The 23,381-nt window shown below is 48.7% G+C and overlaps 1 long non-coding RNA gene across 1 annotated transcript in view; it reads left to right on the top strand.

Moving 5' to 3' along the window:
* LOC140456998 (uncharacterized) overlaps positions 1-23,381 on the top strand; it is a 53,931-nt gene that overhangs the window by 13,604 nt on the left and 16,946 nt on the right. The window contains exon 2 of the long non-coding RNA XR_011953303.1: positions 19,722-19,832. This is a non-coding gene — a long non-coding RNA (uncharacterized lncRNA). The remainder of the gene's footprint in view (positions 1-19,721; positions 19,833-23,381) is intronic.

Below are 23,381 nucleotides of genomic sequence, written 5' to 3'. Positions count from 1 at the left end.
CTCTGTCTCAATCGGTGAGTTGACTTGCGTTGTGGAGCTTGAGTGGCATGTAGACCAGCTGAATAATAGGTCTCTGCAGCTGATCAAGAGTGTTAGGGGTCATCACTCACACCATTTGTATGATCTTTTGATCTCTCTGGTTATCAAATCTGTGCCTGTGTGCTTCCTTTGCTTCACCTGACGAAGGGGCAGCGCTCCTGAAGCTTGTGATTTCAACTAAGCCTTTTGGACTATAACCTGGTGTCATGTGTCTTCTGACCTTGTCCACCCCAATCTAACACTGGTACCTCATCATCACTCAAGCATAGATTTCCTGTTATCACCCACATGTTCTCAGTCAGATCCCTCACACTGGTGTTCTTTTCCCTTCAGACCACTGCCTTCTGCTGGCCGACCAGCAGGCTAGCAAGGTTAAGTGGAAGCTGAATGTGAAACTGTTGACCCCAAAAAAACATTGAGGAGCTGAAAAGGGATTACATAGTTGGAGAGTCATGAAGCCTGTCTTTGTGTGTCCATTGGATTGGTGAGAAACAGTCAATGGAAACAACAAGAGGTTCTTTATCCTCAAAGGTGTTCAGAAGGCAAGAGAGAGGGATAGAAAACTGTCCAAACTCCAAAAGACCATGCAGAACCTACTCCTGCGACAGACGATGGGGGTCGATGTGACAGAGAATCTCCAGGAGGTGAAGAGTCAGCAAGTCTCGCTCTTTGCCTCGGCGGTCTCCAAGATAACCTTCCAATCCACCTTGGAGCAGGATGAGACGTGCTTGCGTTCTCTTTCCAGAATATGCACAAGGAGAGCTCTGTGCTCAGCAACCTGAAGGAAGAGGATGGCTCAGTAACATCTCCCTCTGACTTCCTGAACCTCAGCAAATGCCAGTCGGGATGACAGGAAGCTCCCAGACAGAACGGCCTCCCAGCTCCTGTCTTCTATCACTGAGGTCTTAGACGACAGTGGCTAGTCCAGCCTCTCCCGCGTGCTATCTCTTGATGAGCTGACCAAGGCCCTCTAGTCCTTTAGAGAAGAATAAAACTCTCCCAGAAACAGTGGCTTACTGCTGTTGTATTTGGCTCTGTGGGATTTGATTGGCCAGGACTGCTGGAGGTGGAAGACAGCATGTTTCTGTCAGGTAGCGTGTGCGAATCCATGAGGAAAGGTATTGTTCCCCTCATCTACAAGCAGAAGGAGGAGATTAGAAATTGGCGATTGATATCATCACTGAATGCAGACTAGAAAATCCTGTCTAACCAGGTCAGGCCTGCTCTGGAATCAGTCATTCACCCAAACAAATCTGTGCGTAGTGGTCAGGACCATCTTTGAGAGTCTCTCATTCCACAGGGAGATGATTGCCTATTTGCAGGCCAGTGGGAGCGGACGCTTGTCTCATCAGCATGGACCAGGAGAAGGCCTTTGACAGGATGTCACGCATACACATGTGCGATGTGCTCTTCAAAATAGGCTTTGCGGAGGGAATTTACATTTTGGATCTGACTGCTTTATACCAACATCGTTAGTGCAGTCTGAATCAATGGGTGGGAATCGGAAAGCTTCCCGAACAGATCTGAAGTCAAGCAGGGCTGCCCTCTCTCCCTCAAGCGTGAGGTCATGCACTTTGGTCGCAAGAATACAAGCATGGACTATTTTCTAAATGAGTAGAAAATGCCAAAGTTTGAAGTACAAAGAGACTTCGGTGTTCTAGTCCAGGATTCTTTCAAAGTAAACTTGCAGGTCGAGTCAGTACTTAGGAAGGCAAATGCAGTGAAGGCATTTATTTCAAGAGGACTTGTGAGTATTTCTGAAGCTCTAGAAGGCCCTGGTTAGACCATATTTGGAGCATTGTGTGCAATTTTGGGCCCCATATCTCAGCAGGATGTACTGGCCCTGGAGCATGCTGAGAAGAGGTTCATGAGTATAGTTCTCGGAATGAAAAGCTGAACATATGAGGAACGTTTGAGGACTCTGGGTTTAGATTCAATGGAGTTTAGAAGGACGACAGGGGATCGAATTGAAACATACAGAATACTGACTGGCCTGGACAGAGTAGATACTGGGAAGATGTTTCCGTTGGTAGGAGTGATGAGGACTCTAGGATATAGCCTCAGAGTCAAGGTAATTTGTTTTAGAACAGAGATGAGGAGAAATGTCTTCAGCCAGAGTGGTGAATCGATGGAATTTACTGTCACAAAAGGCTGTGGAGGCTAACTCATTAAGTATAATTAAGACTGAGATCAATAGGTTCTCCAGGATCAAGGATTCCGGGGAGAAAGTGGGAGAATGGGGTTGAAAAATGTATCAGACATTATTGAATGGTGGAACAGACTCGATGGGCTGAATGGTCTAATTTTTGCTCCTACGTCTTATGGTGTTACGGTCAGTGTGTAGGCTCATGAGCATCTGCGATCAGTTTGAACTGGCCTCTGGGGCCAAGGTAAATCGAGGCAAGAGCAAGACCATGTTCTTTGGAAGGTGCTCTCTGCTCTCTGACCAATCCTTCATTCCCTTCATCGTCAGGATTGATTTACTTGAAGGTGCTGGGAATATGATTCTGAGGGACTGGGGTGTGCATAAAATCTTGGGAAAAGCATTTGCTAAGGTGAAGCAGAAACTGGGCTTTTGGGAGCACCCCTCCCTCTCCATTGTCATAAGGTAAAACCCTGGTCAATAGGTGTGAGGCACTCTCTCTGCTGGACATGGTGTGGGTCTGGCTCATTCCTAGAACCTGCTCTATTGCAGTTACCCAAGCCACTTTCCACTCCATCTGGAGACCCAAGATGGACTGTGTCTGCAGTGTCTCCATGTACAAAACCCAAGATAAAAGGGAGGGGGGGGAAATGTACCCCATGTCACCCTCATCCTGTTAGTCATCTTTGCGTGTGGCTGCATCAAGCTGTGCATTGACCCTTGATACACAAACACCAATTATCACTATGTACTGAGGTTCTACCTGTCCCTGGTATTGTGAAGGATGGGACTGGCCTGGCTACCATGGAATGTTCCAAGTATTTGGACCATTCCGTATCACCTGTCCTTCATGGAGACATTTGCAAAGAGAAACACCTTTTGACCTCAAAGTCGTGAATACATTGTGTCCTCGAGACCCTGAGGGAATAGGAGAAGGTAAATCCTGTCACTTGGTTCCCTGAGCAGACTGTCAGTCACTCCAACCAGAATTTTCCAACAAGCTTCAAGACGTTGCTTGACTGGTGATGAGAAGAGCACTACCTGTGAGATCCTTCATGTACGCCCTGTTGGTCTGTGGAACTGCACGCTGCTCTCGCAGTGGGGTGGGTAGGGGTAGAGACTGTCACACATCTTCTGGCATGTGCCTTTTACAAAGGAAGGCTGGAGAAAGATGCAGTGGCTATGTCAAGGTTCGTCCCAAGCAGCTCTGACACAGAGCTCTGTGCTACGGTCTGCTCCCCGCGACACAAACCGAGATAGACATCGACTGTGCCTGGAGAACCATCAACTCAGTGAAAGAAGCTGTTCGGTCTGCCTGAAACTTGTTAGTCAGGGTCAACTCCTTGTTCTGTCAGACCGAGTGTTGCAGACTGGCACATTCCAAGGTCCAGGACTATGTGCTGAGGGGCACACTAAAGCTTGGTGCAGTTGCTGCCAAGGCGCAGTGGGGAAAGAGCACTGTCTGAGGTCTTTCTGCTGCAGTTAAATAGGAGTCCATTACAGTACCAGACCCTCCTGCAATGTGAATGCCTCAAATGCATGTGAATATAGTCCTATATATGTAAGAGATGCCTTTGGTTTGTTATAATAGAATCAAACTCCAATGTTTCTTTTGTTTCCTTGATATGATACTGTACAGAACTGAACTGCATTGGTGACAATGTGTATATATGCAAAGATATTTTTATGAATAAAGTATATTCATGAAATAGAAACAATGAGTCTTTCTGAATCCTGCTTCCTCAATGGTGAACACAGAGTTAAATAATCCCCTCAGTGGGGCTGTTCTTTACTGACTGGGGTCTTCAGGTTCTTTCTTTATTTCTCAGATAATGAAGCAGTTCATGATGACACACAGCAATTCAGAGCGGGACAATTTTGATACCTGGATGGCAAGTGAAATCCATGTGGTGAAAGTGCCAGGCAGTGACCATGTCTGATCATACTAACACTGTTAGGTCCAAGTTTCAAATTCCTGGTCATTCTCATTGACCAGAAGCTGAACTCGACCATCCAAATCAATACTGTTTCTATCAGGCCAGATTCGAGATTGTGCACTGACTCACCCTCTGTATAAACAAACCTCGGTAAAACTTACAATTCTGGTGTGTAATGAAATTCCCAATTTCCTGGATGGGTGCATTCCCAACAACATTCCAGAAAGTAGACACAACAGTCCATAATAAACCAATCTCCTTGACCGGAATCCCATCTTCAGTACTCTATTCCTGTCTCTGATGGAACATTGCTCTGTCAATCTGTGCTTGCTACAAGATGCAGTGAGGTACTTCAGTGAGGCAGCTTCTTCAGGTGTTCGTCGTCATTCACATTCAAAGGACAAATGTAGCAGGTAGATGGGAACACTTATCATTTCCAAGTTTCCCTCTGAGACATTACTCTCCATTGTGTCACCATCACTGGCTTCATATCCTAGAACAACTACCTTAACAATGCTGGTGTATAGACACCGTACAGACGACAGCAATTCAAACAGATGACTCACCACCATCTTTGGGCATCAAGGAATGGGCAATAAAAACCAATCTTGCCAGAATCTCCAACACCCCAAGAGGCACCAACAAACGCTGTGTGTGTAATGTGAAATGACTAAACCAAATATGTGTCTGTTCAAGTTTTTTCCAGCTTGATTTTTCAACGTGAATGCCCACCACTTTTAAAGTGTATCTCATTGCTCTGAAATGCAGATCTTGTAGATGTATGGACGTACAATTGGAATTTAGTTTCAGGTCTGCCTTTTGAGTCTAATTTTACTTCAGTGAATATTGGGTGGTCCAGATTTGACCAACGTTTAGTCCAGATTAGAGTGGTGCTGGAAAAGTTCAGTCAGCATCCGAGGAGCAGGAAAATCGACGTTTCGGGCAAAAGCCCTTCATCAGGAATAGAGGACTCCAAACAGATGACTCACCACCATCTTTGGTTTTTATTGTCCATTCCTTGATGCCCAATCTTCTCAGAATCTCCAACACCCCCAGAGGAAACAACAAACACTGTATGCAATATGAAATGACTAAACCAAATATGTTGGCCAACATTTACAACATCGCTGTTCATGAGAAAGATACTGAGCTAACTCTCCTTTGCACTAAGAGGAATATCAATTGGCCCCTTTTCTCAATAGTATCTCAATGGTGATGAAATATTTTAATGTTGAGTCATGAGAGATGTAGAAAAATATTATGAGACTTAAAGGGACTCTATCCATACCTGGACCATTCAAATCTCTGAATTTGACTAAATGCAGATTTTACAACATGAGATGCAAAGCGTACCTGTCATTCTCCCAGGCTCTTTACTCCCTGGAACAGTGACAAATCTTGTGGTAAATCCTGAACCAAGCAGGAACGAGGTGGTGGGTGGGAGAGTGATACCACATGGCATGAGGATACCACACCACCTTAGATTGGAGGGAATGATCCCTGGCATTGGGAACGTGGTCTGGGAAAAGGTCTTGGAGAGATTGCAACTAGGGAAGGGGAAGAGAAGCCTGGAGCATGGAATGTGAAGAGAGAGGAGTGGGAACTGGAGTGACATTTGGACGGACCACAGGATGGGAATAGTCTCAAGGGGTTGAAAAGTCTATTTCTGCATTTTTGTAGAGCCTAAACTTCAAAGCATTAAAATCAACATGAGGCTGGACTTCTCCGAACCGAGAAGCTAAATCACATCAGGTTTGTGCTGACAGATCTTAGAAGAGGAGTCTCTGTCTCAATGCCTCTGTCAGTGGCTATAATCGTATCTGGGGAGAATAGTGTTAGGGGGTGTGAATGAGGAAAAGGCTTTGTTTGAATATCAGAGTGCTCCAACACGAGGTTTACAGCAGAACAACAGTCAAAATTGACAAAGGGAATGCTGAGAGATTGGTCCAACCCACAGGGCACCACATTCCCAGAGAAAAATGTTCATGGAAGAACGATAAAGATCACAAAAGGGAAATCGTCATCACCACTTTATATTTACAGTTGTGGAGATGAGTTAATACTAACACAAGACGAAACTGTGAGTCAGTTGCTGCAGCACATGTCAATGAGGATAAGGTAGAAACACCTGAAAACTAGGCGGTAGACAAGAACACAGCTGTATATTGAATCACAACTGTGCGCATCACTACACTGCACGAAGGTGGTAACTCACCCGATAGTTAAAGACGACTCACTGTGTTATTCACACAGCATCAAATATTCAAAATTGGATGGACAATAAACTTCAGTCTTTGGGAATGGAGTGAATTGTCTTCTGTCGATTCTAATTTGAAAAAAATGTTTTTATACTTTATACCCTCAAGTTGTTCTCAAAATATAGATAAACGATCATTTGACAAACATCAAACTGTCATTTTTTAGGTGTTGAGAGTGTGGTGTTGGAAAAGCACAGCAGGTCAGGCAGTATCCGAGGAGTGGGAGAATCGACATTTTGGGCAAAAGCCCTTATTCCTGATGAAGGGTTTTTGATTGAAACTTTGATTCTCCTGCTCCTCGAATGCTGCCTGACCTGCTGTACTTTTCCAGCCTCTGATCTCCAGCGTCTGCAATCCTCACTTTCTTCTATTTGTCAAGTGTGTCCAGGAAGGTTTCCTGACTCAAAATGGAGATAGGCTAACTAGAGGGGAGACCTTATTGGATTTGATGCTTGCAACAAGCCAGGTCAGGTCCCACTCTTAGTGGGAGAGCATTTTGTTGATAGTGATCACAACACCTTGACCTTTACTCTAGTCATAGAGAGGGATAGGAGCAGACAGTAGGGGAAGTTATTTAATTAGGGCAGGGGGAATTACAATGCTATTCAGCATGAACTGTGGAGCACAAATTGGGAACAGATGTTCTCGGGGAAATACATAACAAAAATGTGGAGGTTGTTTAGGGAGCACTTGCTGCAAGTGCTGGATTGGGAGGGATGGTCGGGTGAAGGAACCTTGGATAACAAGAGATGTGGAACATCTCGTCAAAAGGAAGGAGGAAACTTATTTAAGGTTGAGGAAGCAAGGATCAGACAGGGCTGTGCTGAAAATGTGTTGCTGGAAAAGCGCAGCAGGTTAGGCAGCATCTAAGGAGCAGGAGAATTGACGTTTCGGGCATGAGCCCTTCTTCAGGAATGTAGAGGGCTGTAGAGAGTTACAAGGTGGCCAGGAAGGAACTGAAGAATGGACTTAAGAGAGCTAGAAGTGGGGGGCATGAAAATGTCTTAGCAGGTAGAATTAAGGAAAACCGCAAGGCGTTTTACACTTATGTGAGGAACAAGAGGATGGCCAGAGAGAGGATTGTGCCGATCTGGGATAGTGGAGAGAACTTGTTTCTGGAGTCGGAAGAGGTAGGGGAGGTCCTTAATGAATACTTTGCTTCCATGTTCACTACTGAGAGGAATCTTGATGTTTCTGAGGTCAGTGTGACACAGGTTGATGTTAAGAAAGAGGATGTGCTGGAAATTTTGAAAAACATGAGGATAAATAAGTCCTCTGGGCCAGACGGGATATACCCAAGTTTTGTACAGGATGTGAGGGAAGAGATTGCTGCTCCTTTGGCGATGATGTCTGTGTCCTCACTATCCACTGGCCAGATGTTTAGAGGGTGGCAAATGTTATTCCCTTGTTCAACAAAGGGAATAGGGATAATCCTGCCGGGCCATCTCGTCAATATTCCACAAATTCCTTTCCTTGTAATCCACTACCAACCTGATTTTCCCAGTCCACCTGCAAATTGAAATCCCCCAGGATCACTGTAACATGGCCTTTCTTATATGCTTTTTCTATTTCCTGGTGTATTTTGTGCCCCGCATCCTGACTGTTGTTTGGTGGCCTGTACATAATATGTGGATTAGTGGTGCTGGAAGAGCACAGCAGTTCAGGCAGCATCCAACGAGCAGCGAAATCAACGTTTCGGGCAAAAGCCCTTCATCAGGAATAAAGGCAGTGAGCCTGAAGCATGGAGAGATAAGCTAGAGGAGGGTGGGGGTTGGGAGAGAGTAGCATAGAGTGGGGGAGGAGATGAAGGTGATAGGTCAAGGAGGAGAGGATGCAGTGGAGGGTGGAAAAGAAGATAGGCAGGTCGGACAAGTCAAGGAGGCAGTAACTGAGCTGGAAGTTTGAAACTAGGATGAGGTGGGGGAAGGGGAAATGAGGAAGCTGTTGAAGTCCACATTGATGCCCTGGGGTTGAAGTGTTTCGAGGCGGAAGATGAGGCGTTCTTCCTCCAGGCGTCGGGTGGTGAGGGAGCGGCGGTGAAGGAGGCCCAGGACCTCCATGTCCTCGGCAGAGTGGGAGGGGGAGTTGAAATGTTGGGCCACGGGGCGGTTTGGTTGATTGGTGCGGGTGTCTCGGAGATGTTCCCTAAAGCGCTCTGCTAGGAGGCGCCCAGTCACCCCAATGTAGAGGAGACCACATCGGGAGCAACGGATACAATAAATGATATTGGTGGATGTGCAGGTGAAACTTTGATGGATGTGGAAGGCTCCTTTAGGGCCTTGGATAGAGGTGAGGGAGGAGGTGTGGGCACAGGTTTTACAGTTCCTGCGGTGGCAGGGGAAAGTGCCAAAATGGGAGGGTGGGTCATAGGGGGGTGTGGACCTGACCAGGTAGTCACGGAGGGAACGGTCTTTGCGGAAGGCGGGAAGGGGTGGGGAGGGAAATATATCCCTGGTGGTGGGGTCTTTTTGGAGGTGGCGGAAATGTCGGTGGAAGATTTGGTTGATGCGAAGGTTTGTAGGGTGGAAGGTGAGCACCAGGGGCGTTCTGTCCTTGTTACGGTTGGAGGGGTGGGGTCTGAGGGCGGAGGTGCGGGATGTGGACGAGATGCGTTGGAGGGCATCTTTCACCACGTGGGAAGGGAAATTGCGGTCTCTAAAGAAGGAGGCCATCTGGTGTGTCCTATGGTGCAACTTGTCCTCCTGGGAGCAGATACGGCGGAGGCGGAGAAATTGGGAATACGGGATGGCATTTGTCGTTCCTGAGGACCAGAGGAAGAGATTCTGCTCGAGTTTTGTAGGTTCGACGCAGCAGACGTATGCTGGCGGGGGAAGTACCGCGGGGATCGTGTTGCGAGTCGTCGGAGCTGCTGGAGACCATTGCTGGATCGTGATTGGACGTTGGAGGATCGTTTCGTTGTGCTGACCTGCTCTTGGTGGATCTTCATGCTGGCTTCGGCCTAACACCAATTCAGGGACCAGCCAACCTCTGAGCTATGGCCTCAGCAGCCACTCGCCGCCCGGGCCAGGGCATTCGGAACACAGTCAGGGTGACTGTGAAGAAGGTGGAGGAGCACACACCGGTGGATCGGACGGTGTTTGTGAAGAAAGTTCTGCTGGAGTGTTGTGAGCTTGCAGCTGTGGACGTGTACTGCCTGCAGGATTTCCCTGGGGCAGGCTACTTCGATGTGACCTTCAGAAGTGTGAAGTAGTGCGAACAGCTCCTGAAGGTATTCAAGGAGAAGGAAGGGGAGCCGCTGTTTTCCATCTTGTGAGCGACCCCATTGTGTGTGCTTCCTGCACAGAGGAATCGGGTTGTTACAATCCATATGTACAACCCCTATGTTCCAGCAGCTGATGTCCTGACCTCCCTGGGAAGGTACGTCCAAGTTGAGGGAGAAGCCACTGATGTGATCGGCCCCTTTGGGATCTGGACAAGTAAGCGGCAGGTCAGGGTAACTCTGAGGGCCGATGATAGTGGGAACATCCTCCACCCACCCTCGAGTTTCGCAATTGGAGCGAGTAGAGGCTACCTGACATATGCAGGGCAGCCGAAAGTGTGCCGAACCTGCGGGAAGTCGGGACATGTGGCGGCGGATTGCAAAGTGACCATCTGCAGGAACTGCAAACAGGAGGGGCACTTGACTAAGGACTGTCGGGAAGAAAAGAGCTGCAATCTGTGCGGAGAGGCGGGCCACATGTACAAGGCCTGCCCAAGACAAGGAACCACCACCTATGCACAGATGGCCGGAGGTGGCAACACTAGCCGCGGACCGACAAAGTCCAGCGAGGTACCGCAAATCAGCACAGGAACGGTGTCTGGAGGCACCCAGAAGGAAGGGCAGGCTGTAGAGGAGCAGGCGGCAGACAGCGGGGAGATGCAGCAGCCGACCCAAGCTCCTGCAAGACAGACAGAGGAAATGGAAGAGGAGGGATCAAAGGAGGCAGAGCAGTGGATTATCGTCAAAAACAGGAAGAGGAAACCTCTCGAGGGCCCCAAAGCCACCAAGCGAAGGGGGAAGAGACACCTAAAAGATGAGGATACAGGCAGCTCCTCCGAGGGTGAGGACGGGCGCAAGAATGGTCGCCACGTGAGGAAGAGGCAGAGCGCCGTGGGGAGAAAGGAGGGCAGCACCGCCCAAGAAGGAAAAGTCAATCCCTCTGAGGGGATGGGTGAAGGCCTCCCCCTACCCGGTGAGAACCAAGGGGTACCCACCAGCTCACAGCTCCAGGTAACTGGGAGCAGCGGCCCTGTGACAGGCCTGCTGTCAGATGGAGAACTGGACGATGCGGACCCTGGGTCCGACACGATGACACCAGAGCGGGGAAATGACTCCAGCGTGGAGCTGGACAACTACCTCAGCCCTGGGAAGGTCCAGCAGTTTGCCGTCACCACCGGGATGCACGCAGCTACCCCACAGGAGCAAGACCAGAAGGAAATGGACATTGGTAACCCCGTAAACTGGTAAAATGGGGTTTAAAATTGCCAGCATAAATGTGCGTCGCATTAAATCGGCTACGCGATGTGTCTCAACGCTGGCCTTCCTGGCCAACGTCAAAGCCGATGTCCTGTTTCTGCAGGAGTGTGGGATCCCGCACCTCAGCAGTTACAGGAGATGGTCGAGCTTGTGGGCCCATGGGCCGTCAGTGTGGTCGGGGGGCAACGATAGCCGCGCCTCCGGCCTGGGTATCCTGTTGCGGGGAGGCAACTTCACCATCTCCGAGGTTAAGGAGGTGGTAGGCGGGCGCCTCCTCGTCGCGGACGTTAAATACAGAAACGCTCCCGTGAGACTAATCAACGTGTACGCCCCAGTGGGTAAGAGTGAACGGTTGGCCGTCCTGCAACAGCTTCCACTGCTGCTGGCTACGTCCAGGCCGGTCATTCTGGCCGGAGACTTCAACTGCATCATTGATGCAGATGGACGATCCGGCAGGGGGGACAGTAAACCGGATGCTACGTCCAGAGCCCTGAAGGAAACGGTCAAAGACGCCAAGCTGCACGACGTCTTCAGCACCCCTGCAGATGGAGCGCAGCGTAGATACACCTGGTCATGGGCAGACGGGTCTATCCGCTCAAGGATAGATTACCTGTTTGTGTCCCGAACGCTCTCGGTCAGATCCACCGAAGTCAAGCCGGTGTTCTTCTCTGACCACTGCCTCCTGCTTGCCGACTGTCACCTACAGGACGAACAGCGGGCGGGCAAGGGAACGTGGAAACTGAACACTAAGCTGTTGACCCTTGGAAACATCGAAGAGCTCAAGAGGGATTACACAGGTTGGAGAACCGTGAAGCCCCTCTTTGAGTCTCCAGCGGACTGGTGGGAAACGGCAAAAGGGAACATCAAGAGGTTCTTTATCCTCAAAGGTGTCCAGGAGGCGAGAGAGAGACGGGGAAAACTGTCCCAGCTCCAGGAAAGTATGCAGAACCTGCTCCTGCTGCAGACGATGGGGGTCGATGTCACGGAGGACCTCAAGGAGGTGAAGGGCCAGCAAGCCTCACTCTTTGCATCGGAGGCCTCCAGGATAATCTTCCGGTCCAGGGTCCGCTCGGTGGAGCAGGACGAGACGTGCTCACGTTTCTTCTTCCAGAAGGTGCACAAAGAGAGCTCCGTGCTCAGCAGCCTGAAGAAAGAAGATGGCTCGGTAACGTCATCTCAGGCTGACGTCATGAGGATCAGCAAATCCTTCTACGCCAGCCTGTATGACTCGAAGCCAACTGACAGCGCGGCCTCCCAGTCGTTCCTGTCCTCTATCACGGAGGTCCTAGATGACGGAACACGAGAGAGGCTGGACCAGCCGCTATCTCTGGATGAGCTGACCAAGGCCCTCGAGTCCTTAGAAAAGAATAAAACTCCCGGAAGCGACGGCTTACCGGTCGAGATTTATTCCGCTCTTTGGGACTTGATCAGCCAGGACCTGCTGGAGGTGTATGTCAGTATGCTTCGGGCAGGTACCATGAGTGAATCCACGAGGAAAGGCATCATCACCCTCATCTACAAGCGGAATGGGGAGAGGGAGGAAATTAGAAATTGGAGACCGATCTCACTGTTAAATGCAGACTACAAAATCTTGTCAAAGGTCATCGCCAACCGGGTCAGGTCTGCTCTGGGATCGGTGATCCACCCGGACCAAACCTGTGCTGTACCGGGCAGGAAGATCTCTGAGAGTCTGGCACTCCTCAGGGATACGATTGCCTACGTGCAGGACAGGGGGGTGGACACCTGCCTCATCAGCCTGGACCAGGAGAAAGCCTTTGACAGGATATCGCATACATATATGAGGGATGTCCTCTCCAAAATGGGCTTTGGGGAGGGAATCGGAAATTGGATCAGACTGCTCTACACCAACATTGTCAGTGCAGTCTCAATCAATGGGTGGGAATCAGATAGCTTCCCTGTAAGATCTGGAGTCAGGCAGGGATGCCCCCTCTCACCCGCCTTGTTTGTGTGTTGCATAGAGCCATTTGCCGAATCCATCAGGAAGGATGCGAGCCTGAGAGGGGTGACTATTCCTGGCAGCGGGGGCCTGCAGGTTAAGGCCTCCCTGTACATGGATGACGTCACTGTTTTCTGCTCGGATCCGCTGTCCGTGCACAGACTCGTGTGCATCTGTGACCAGTTCGAATGGGCCTCGGGGGCCAAGGTAAACCGAGGCAAGAGCGAGGCCATGCTCTTCGGGAACTGGGCCGACCAATCCTCTATCCCCTTCACCGTCAGGACTGACCACCTGAAGGTGCTGGGTATTTGGTTCGGGGGGGCTGGGGCGTGCGCCAAGACCTGGGAGGAGCGGATCAGGAAGATGAGACAGAAACTAGGCAGATGGGGGCAACGGTCGCTCTCCATCACGGGAAAAAACCTGGTCATCAGGTGTGAGGTACTCTCAGTATTGCTATATGTGGCACAGGTCTGGCCTATCCCCAGGACCTGTGCCGCTGCAGTCACCCGGGCCATCTTCCAATTCATTTGGAGATCAAAGATGGACCAGGTCCGAAGAGACTCAATGTACAAAGACCGGTGCAATGGGGGAAAAAACACGCCCAATGCCACCCTCACCCTGATGGCCACCTTTGTGTGTGGCTGCATCAAGCTGTGCGTGGATCCCCGGTACGCAAACACCAAGTGTCACTACGTACTGAGGTTAGAACATAGAACATAGAACATAGAACATAGAACAATACAGCACAGAACAGGCCCTTCGGCCCACGATGTTGTGCCGAACTTCTATCCTAGATTAAGCACCCATCCATGTACCTATCCAAATGCCGCTTAAAGGTCGCCAATGAATCTGACTCTACCACTCCCACGGGCAGCGCATTCCATGCCCCCACCACTCTCTGGGTGAAGAACCCACCCCTGACATCTCCCCTATACCTTCCACCCTTCACCTTAAATTTATGTCCCCTTGTAACACTCTGTTGTACCCGGGGAAAAAGTTTCTGACTGTCTACTCTATCTATTCCTCTGATCATCTTATAAACCTCTATCAAGTCACCCCTCATCCTTCGCCGTTCCAACGAGAAAAGGCCGAGAACTCTCAACCTATCCTCGTATGACCTACTCTCCATTCCAGGCAACATCCTGGTAAATCTTCTCTGCACCCTCTCCAAAGCTTCCACATCTTTCCTAAAGTGAGGCGACCAGAACTGCACACAGTACTCCAAATGTGGCCTAACCAAAGTCCTGTACAGCTGCAACATCACCTCACGACTCTTGAATTCAATCCCTCTGCTAATGAACGATAATACTCCATAGGCCTTCTTACAAACTCTATCCACCTGAGTGGCAACCTTCAAAGATCTATGTACATAGACCCCAAGATCCCTCTGTTCCTCCACCTGACCAAGAACCCTACCATTAACCCTGTATTCCGCATTCTTATTTGTTCTTCCAAAATGGACAACTTCACACTTGGCAGGGTTGAACTCCATCTGCCACTCCTCAGCCCAGCTCTGCATCATATCTAAGTCCCTCTGCAGCCGACAACAGCCCTCCTCACTGTCCACAACTCCACCTATCTTTGTATCATCTGCAAATTTACTGACCCACCCTTCGACTCCCTCATCTAAGTCATTAATAAAAATTACAAACAGCAGAGGGCCCAGAACTGATCCCTGCGGAACTCCACTTGTAACTGGACTCCATGCTGAATATTTACCATCTACCACCACTCTCTGACTTCGACCGGTTAGCCAGTTTTCTATCCAATTGGCCAAATTTCCCTCTATCCCATGCCTCCTGACTTTCCGCATAAGCCTACCATGGGGAACCTTATCAAATGCCTTACTAAAATCCATGTACACTACATCCACTGCTCTACCCTCATCCACATGCTTGGTCACCTCCTCGAAGAATTCAATAAGACTTGTAAGGCAAGACCTACCCTTCACAAATCCGTGCTGGCTGTCCCTAATCAAGCAGTGCCGTTCCAGATACTCGTAAATCCTATCCCTCAGTACCCTTTCCATTACTTTGCCTACCACAGAAGTAAGACTAACTGGCCTGTAATTCCCGGGGTTATCCCTATTCCCTTTTTTGAACAGGGGCACAACATTCGCTACTCTCCAGTCCCCTGGTACCACCCCCGTTGCCAGTGAAGACGAGAAGATCATTGCCAACGGTACTGCAATTTCCTCTCTTGCTTCCCACATAATCCTAGGATATATCCCGTCAGGCCCGGGGGACTTGTCTATCCTCAAGTTGTTCAAAATGTCCAACACATCTTCCTTCCTAACAGATATCTCTTCTAGCTTATCAGTCCGTTTCACACTCTCCTCTTCAACAATACAGTCCCTCTCGTTCGTAAATACTGAAGAGAAGTACTTGTTCAAGACCTCTCCTATCTCTTCCGACTCAATACACAGTCTCCCACCACTGTCCTTGATCGGACCTACCCTCGTTCTCGTCATTCTCAGGTTTCTCACATACGCATAGAATGCCTTGGGGTTATCCTTGATCCTATCCGCCAGGGATTTTTCATGCCCTCTCTTAGCTCTCCTAATCCCTTTCTTCAGGTCCCTTCTGGCTATCCTGTATCCCTCCACTGCTCTGTCTGAACCTTGTTTCCTCAACCTTATGTAAGCCTCCTTCTTCCTCTTTACTAGACATTCAACCTCCCTCGTCAACCAAGGCTCCCTCACACGACCATTTCTTTCCTGCCTGATCGGTACATACATATCAAGGACACGTCGTATCTGCTCCTTGAAAAAGTCCCACATTTCCACCACATCCTTCCCTGACAGCCTATGCTCCCAACGTATGCTCCTCAAATCCTGTCTTACAGCATCGTAATTTCCCTTCCCCCAATTGTAAAAACTTCCTTGTTGTGTGCACCTATCCCTCTCCATAACCAAGGTGAAAGTGACAGAATTGTGGTCGCCATCACCAAAATGTTCACCCACTAACAAGCCCACCACTTGTCCCGGTTCGTTACCGAGTACCAAATCCAATATGGCCTCCCCTCTGGTTGGACAATCTACATACTGCGTTAGAAAAGCTTCCTGGACACACTGCACAAACACCGCCCCATCCAATCTACTTGATCTAAAGAGCTTCCAATCAATATTTGGGAAGTTGAAGTCGCCCATGACTACGACCCTGTGGCTTCTGCACCTTTCCAAAATCTGTTTCCCAATCTGTTTCTCCACATCTTTGCTGCTATTGGGGGGCCTATAATAAACACCCAACAAGGTGACTGCACCTTTCCTATTTCTGACTTCAGCCCATACTACCTCCAGAGGCAGATCTCCCTCAAACTTCCTTTCTGCAGCCGTTATACCATTTCTAATTAGCAATGCCACCCCCCCTCCTTTTTTACCACCCTCCCTAATCTTACTGAAACATCTGTAACCAGGAACCTCCAACAGCCATTCCTGTCCCTCATCTATCCATGTTTCCGTGATGGCTACAACATCGTAGTCCCAGGTACCGATCCATGCCTTAAGTTCACCCACCTTATTTCTGATACTCCTTGCATTGAAGTATACGCACTTGAGCCCATCTCTGTGTCCGTAAGTAGTCCCTGTCAGTGCTACCTTCTCCACAGCCTCCCTACAGTCTTGGACATCCTGACACACAGCTAGCTTACTTGCTGGACTACAAGTCCGGATCCCATCCCCCTGCCAAATTAGTTTAAACCCCCCCGAAGAGTGCTAGCAAACCTACCCCCCAGGATATTGGTGCCCTTCTGGTTCAGGTGCAACCCGTCCTGTTTATACAGGTCCCACCTTCCCCAGAATGCAGTCCAATTGTCCAAATATCTGAAGCCCTCCCTCCTACACCATCCTTGCAGCCACGTGTTCAACTGCACTCTCTCCCTATTCTTTGCCTCTCTGTCACGTGGCACCGGCAACAACCCAGAGATGACGACTCTGTCTGTCCTAGCTTTTAGCTTCCAGCCTAACTCCTTGAGCTCTTGAATGACCTCCCCGCCCCTCTTCCTACCTATGTCGTTGGTGCCAATGTGTACCACGACTTCTGGCTGCACACCCTCCCCCTTAAGGATTCTGAAGACACGGTCCGAGACGTCTCGGACCCTAGCACCCGGGAGGCAACAAACCATCCGAGAGTCTCGCCCATGTCCACAGAACCGCCTGTCCGTCCCTCTAACTAGAGAGTCCCCTATAACTAGCGCTCTCTTCTTCTCCCCCTTTCCCTTCTGAATCTCAGAGCCACAGACCCCTTCACTGCAGCTTACACCTGCAAGGCTGTCCCCCCCAACAGTTTCCAAAGCTGCATACTTATTTTTTAGGGGAACGACTACAGGGGAACCCTGCACTGCCTGTTTCTTCCCCTTCCCACCTCTAACTGTTACCCAGCTACCTCTGTTCTCTGGCGTAACTATGTCCCTGTAGCTTCTATCGATCACCCTCTCAGCCTCTCTAATAATCCTCAGCTCATCCAGTTCCAGTTCCAGTTCCCTAACTCGTTCGGTGAGGATCAGGATCTGACTGCATTTCCTGCACACGAAGTCGGCAGGAGTATCGGTGGTCACCCCTACCTCAAACATCCTGCAGGAGGAACATTCCACCGCCTGTGCTGCCATGACTGTACACTGTCTCCAAAAACAAGAACACTGAGTCAATGACCTGGGGTCTAGAACACACCCACTCAAATACTAATCACTTACCTTCCCGCCCAGCTCTGTGCTCCAACCTCACTTCCGCTGCCCGCTACAGGTAAGTAATTTTGAAACAAACTGTCTTACCTTAGCTGTAGTCTCCCGGGTTCGTTTTTCCTCGGCCGCTGCTCCCACTCAAATGACCTACCTGTCCCCTGTGTTGCGAAGGATGGGCCTGGCCTCGCTGCCGCGGAACGCTCCGAGTAGTTGGACCGTTCCGTATCACCTGTCCTTCGTGGAGAAATTTATGAGGAAAAACACCTTTGACCACAAGTCCATCAGGAAGTGGTCAGCACGTAGCGTCCTTGAGACCCTTCGGGAAAAGGAGAGGGCGGATCCTGTCGAGCGGTTCCCTGAGCAGACTGTCAAAGCCATTTGGCAGAATGCCTCATCGCCAGAACTTTCCAACAAGCACCAAGACGTGGCTTGGCTGGTGGTGAGATGGGCTCTGCCTGTGAGATCCTTCATGCACGCCCGGACTCTCTGCCGCACCGCACGCTGCCCTCGAAGTGGCTGCGGGGGGGGCAAGACTGTCACACACCTCCTTCTGGAATGTGCCTATGCAGAGGAAGTCTGGAGAGGAATGCAGTGGTGCTTGTCGAGGTTCGTCCCGAGCAGCGCCGTGACGCGGGACTCCGTGCTCTACGGCCTGTTCCCCGGGGCTTACACCGAGACGAACATTAACTGCGCCTGGAGGATCATCAACTCGGTGAAGGACGCTCTCTGGGCGGTCCGAAACCTGTTGATCTTCCAGCTGAAGTAGTTGACCCCGAACGAGTGTTGCAGACTGGCACATTCCAAGGTCCAAGACTACGTGTTGAGGGACGTGCTGAAGCTTGGGGCAGCTGCCGCCAAGGCGCGGTGGGGAAAGACCACCGTGTAAGATCGGCCTGCCTAAAGAAGAACAGGGGACCCATGCGGACGTTTTTTGGGCTCTGCTGATGCCTCAGCCAAATATATGTACAAGATTGAAAAATGCACAGGCCTGTATATGACAAGGATAAATTCGAATCTGTGTTTGTAAATGTGGACATATGTATGGCATGACCAAATGTACAGACCATCAAATCATTTTATGAATAAAGTATATTTTTGAAATAAAAACTCCCTCTTTCTTTCACCTTTGCAGTTCTTCAATTCTACCCATGCAGATTCAACACCATCTGACCCTACTTAGTTTTTTTATTATTGATTTAATTTCATTGTTTTTTATTCATGCCCTCACCCCCCTCTGCCCACCAGCCTGTTTTTTTTCTACAGCATGTATATCCTTGGATATTTAGCTCCAACTGCTGTTCCTCTACAGCCACATCTCCGTGATGCCCTCCACATCATACCTGCCAATTTCAGTCTGCCCTATAAGCTCATTTACCTTATTTTGTGCACATTCAGCTACAATACCTTCAGTGTTGGATTGACTGTCCCTCTGCTCGTTATTCACTTATCCAATGTGCTTGAAGAACAAAGGTGGATTAATGCAAGTAGGTTTTATGTAGGAATTGGAATGGCATTTTCTGGAAGGTTCTGTTACCTTTGTATGTATTGAACAATGAGATGTGATAATTCTAAAACTTTTCTGTCTTCCTCAAACTACACATTGTATTAACCAAAAAGTTCTGTGCATAATTCTGATCTCAATAGCTAGAGAAAGATGTACCCTTATACCTTGCTTCCAGTGAATGCAGTGACTGGTCATTAGACAGATTATGTATATGTGTCCACATTGGGAATTTGGCCAATTTTAATTTCCTATCTCAGAAATCCTGCAATCCTGTTTATAAACACTGCCCTCTACTGGCAGTCAATAATTTCAACCTTAACCAAAAATGTGGCATTTATTCTTCATTCAAAATTATTTAGTGCATTAACATCAACGTTGGGTCGGAAATTCTGATCTTTTGAGAGTCAGCGGCTGTCACCAACACAACTTTCCCCATTTCCCCCGACCCAAAGCACTCCTGTCAGACCAGACAAACCCCCTCCACCTGACCCATGATCCAGCTGGACCTGAAACTCTCTCAGCTCCCCACCAGCCCAGGAGTCTGCAGAATCTTCAAACACACTTTCCCACACTGTCCAATGATGTCATTGCGCTGACCTGAATTCATTCTTGGGTACGATGAGCAAAAATACTGATGTCATCCACTACTGTAACTGAAGTGAGACTTCTTTACTCTTTCTAAGGAAGGCTCACCAGACCTGAAACATTAACTCTCTTTCCTCTCCCCAGATGCTTTTGAGACTTACTGAACTTTTCCAGCAATTTCCTGGCCCTTTACCTGTCTGGGAGCAGCGGGAGAAAGATTGGAGGTGACGTGGAGACCAGGAGGGTGCTGGGAAGGTAAAGGAACTGTTTAAATTCTTACCTTCGAAGCCCATGGCCTTTTACCTGTCTGGGAGCAGCGGGAGAAAGATTGGAGGTGACGTGGAGACCAGGAGGGTGCCAGGAAGATAAGGACTTAGTATATATTTGGACAGCGGCTAAACCCAAGATACTACTTTGTAAGATTAGGTTTTTATTTTTTTCTCTTTCTTTTCTTCCATATATTTAAGTGCATTGATTGGTTTTAGTTAGTTGATATAAAGCTAAGGCTTACAATGGCAGGGGACCTCAGACCCGTGACATGTGCCTTTTGGTTGATGTGGGAGCTCAGGAACATGGCTGACGTTCCTGACTCTTACACTTGTAAGAAGTATGTCCAGCTGCAGCTCTTGTTTGACTGCATGATGGCTCTGGAGCTGCGGATGGACTCACTGTGGAGCATCCGCAATGCTGAGGAGGTCGTGGAGAGCATGTTTTGCGAACTGGTCACACCACAGTTTAGAATTGCTGAGGGAGAAAGTTAATAGGTGACCAAAAGGCAGAAAAAGAGTAGGAAGGCAGTGCAGGTGTCCCCTGCAGGTATACCGATTTGGATACTGTTGGGGGAGATGGCTCACTAGGAGAGAGCAGCAGTTGCCAAGATCATGGTACCGTGGCGGGCACTGCAGATTAGTGCAAAAAAGAGACTCGTAGGGCTATAGTCATAGGGGCTTCTATTGTAAGGGGAGTAGATAGGCGGTTCTGTAGCCGAAAGCGGGACTCCTAGATGGTATGTTGCCTCCCAGGTCCTCGGGTCAGGGATGTCACTGATTGGCTGCAGAGCATTCTAAAAGGGGAGGGTGAACAGCTAGTTGTCTTGGTGCATATAGGCACCAATGATATAAGTAAAAAATTAGATGAAGTCCTGAAAGCAGAATTCAGGGAGCTAGGAAAGAAGTTAAAAAGGAGGACCTCAAAAGTCGTGATCTCGGGATTACGACTGGTGCCACATGCTAGCCAGCGTAGAAATGAAAGAACATCTGGCTTGAGGGATGGTGTAGGAGGGAGGGGTGTCATTACAACACACTTTCATTGCAAGCCAGTAATGTACATTGGGACACCATAGACATAGCAGCACAATTCAACCATTCTGCCCATCGAGTCTACTCTGCCATTCGGTCATGGCTGATAGTTTCCCAACACTAATTCTCCTGCTTTCTCCCCTCAGCCCCGAATCCCTGTAAACAGGTACAAATAGAATTAAGATTGTAGTTATGCTGTTCACCAGAAACAGTAATTAATGGAGAGCAAATGCCAGGGCAACGCTGACCCAGTGAGAGTCTGTGCCACAGTGATAGCCTTTCACTGGTGTACTTCCTGTGTCAGGAGCAGGATGTCAGTGGGAGTAGTTTTGAAGGTGAGTGTCACTCAGCCACTCTCAGTAATCCCAGGGAGGAGAGAAGGACACAAACAGGATGTTTGTGAGATATTCCAGTCACTAGGCAGTCAGCACCCACACCGACCTCATCTCCTACTCAGTGAGTAAACAATGGTCTGTCCATGGTCAGGGAACAGAATAGCTCATCGAATCATTGAATCCCCACAGTGTGAAAACAAGCCATTCAGCCCATTAGTCCACACCAACCCACTGAAGGATATGCCACCCATACCATTCCCCTACCTTATCCTTGCATTACCCATTACTGCTTTCCTGGGTTTTCAGAGTTCCCAGGAGCCAGCACACAGAGAGTTAATGATTTCTGAATCCATTGCAAAGTCAGAACAAAGAGAAATTTCCATAATTAATCAGCTGGATTGTTTCTCCAAGACACCATGTTCCTACCAGAAGCGAAACTGTGTTCAAAAGAGTACATAAAGATTGTAGCTCAGTGTTCAAACTGCAGATCCACCTGTAGGTGCTGAGGAGTCAGTCAGTGCATTCACCAGTGATCTGAGAGAACACCAATATGCTCAGAATCTTCTTAACTGTGTCTGTCCTCTTTGGACATCAACTTGCTACATATGACACAGAGCAGGAGGTGGTCGACCTCTGTACTCATGGTGACTGTCTACAGCCAGAACAAGTCGTCTAGGACAAGGTCAGTACAGCTGAGAGTTTCCTCTCTTCTGTCGTGTTTGTACCAATGGAGATTGTTTCATGCTGTTTTTATTCCATAACCCACAGTGCACCGATAGTGCACATCCCAACCCTGAACCACGAGACTAAACTGAAATTACTCCTTGGGCTTTATTAACACTTTCTACATGAGCTGCCATCCCCTGCCTGGCTCCCACTGCCAGCTTGTGCAGTAAGAAGAATATCAGGGCTTCCATCTCCAGCAGCAGGTGAAGGGAGGGGTCAGTCTGCTCACAGAGAGGGGGCTGGTGGGGGACAACACAAGGACTGTAGAGTCAGGGAGCTCTCCTACTGCTCCTGTCTTCACTCAATCTAACCCTGTTTTTGAAAGGCAGCTGATCACAGGCTGAAGGTCTGTGCTGGGTTTCAACCCAGGTCCCCAGAACCTGACCTGGGTCTCTGGAATAATAGCCTTGTGATCAATCCCATGAGGCCATCACCTGCCCCAATTCAGCAGGGTGTAAGTAATGGTGTTTTTATCCTTTCATTCAGTGAAGGTGTCGCTGGCATGGCTGATATTTAATGCCCATCCCTCATTCCCCCAAGGCATTTCTCTGTTTAAATAATGTGTTAAAACATACAGAGAGATGCACAACACAGGGACATGTGGTCATTAACGTTGGCTCAATGTAGAAGGATTTCAATAAATTCTCTAAAAGTTGTTATTGAAAACCCAAAGGAAAGAAGCAAGGTGAGTCAAACAGGACAACATGAAAGAGAAAGGGAATGAATCAGGAAATGCTGCTGTCAGGAATCCCATTAAAAACTTCAAACTCTGTTTCAAGTTTTGTCAGAGTCACAGAGATGTATATCACAGAAACGGACCCTTTAGTCCAACTCGTCCATGCCAACCAGATATCCTCTATAAATCTCTTCCCATTTGCCAGCATTCTGGGAAGCTAGGGAAGTGATTGCTGGGCCCCTTGCTGAGATATTTGTATCATTGATAGTCACAGGTGAGGTGCCAGAAGACTGGAGATTGGCGAATGTGGTACCACTATTTAACAAAGATAGTAAGGAGAAGCCAGGGAACTATAGACCCGTGAGCCTGATGTCGGTGATGGGCAAGTTTTTGGAGGGAATCCAGAGGGACAGGATTTACATGTATTTGGAAAGGCAAGGACTGATTAGGAGCAATCAACATGGCTTTGTCCATGGGAAATCATGTCTCACAAACTTGATTGAGTTTTTTGAAGAAGTAACAAAGAGGATTAATAAGGGAAGAGTGGTAGATGTGATCTATACGGACTTCAGTAAGGCATTTGACTTGGTTCCCCATGGAAGATTGGTTAGCAAGGTTAGATCTCATGCAATACAGAGAGAACGAGTCATTTGGAGACAGAACTGGCTCGAAGGTAAAAGACAGATGGTTGTATTGGAAGGTTGTTTATCAGACTGGAGACCTGTGACCAGTGGAGTGCCACAAGGATCGATGCTGGATCTACTGCTTT

This window comes from Chiloscyllium punctatum, chromosome 3 (genome assembly GCF_047496795.1).
Source record: "Chiloscyllium punctatum isolate Juve2018m chromosome 3, sChiPun1.3, whole genome shotgun sequence".
In the NCBI taxonomy this organism is placed as follows: domain Eukaryota; kingdom Metazoa; phylum Chordata; class Chondrichthyes; order Orectolobiformes; family Hemiscylliidae; genus Chiloscyllium; species Chiloscyllium punctatum.
This window is presented reverse-complemented; position numbering and strand designations above follow the sequence as displayed.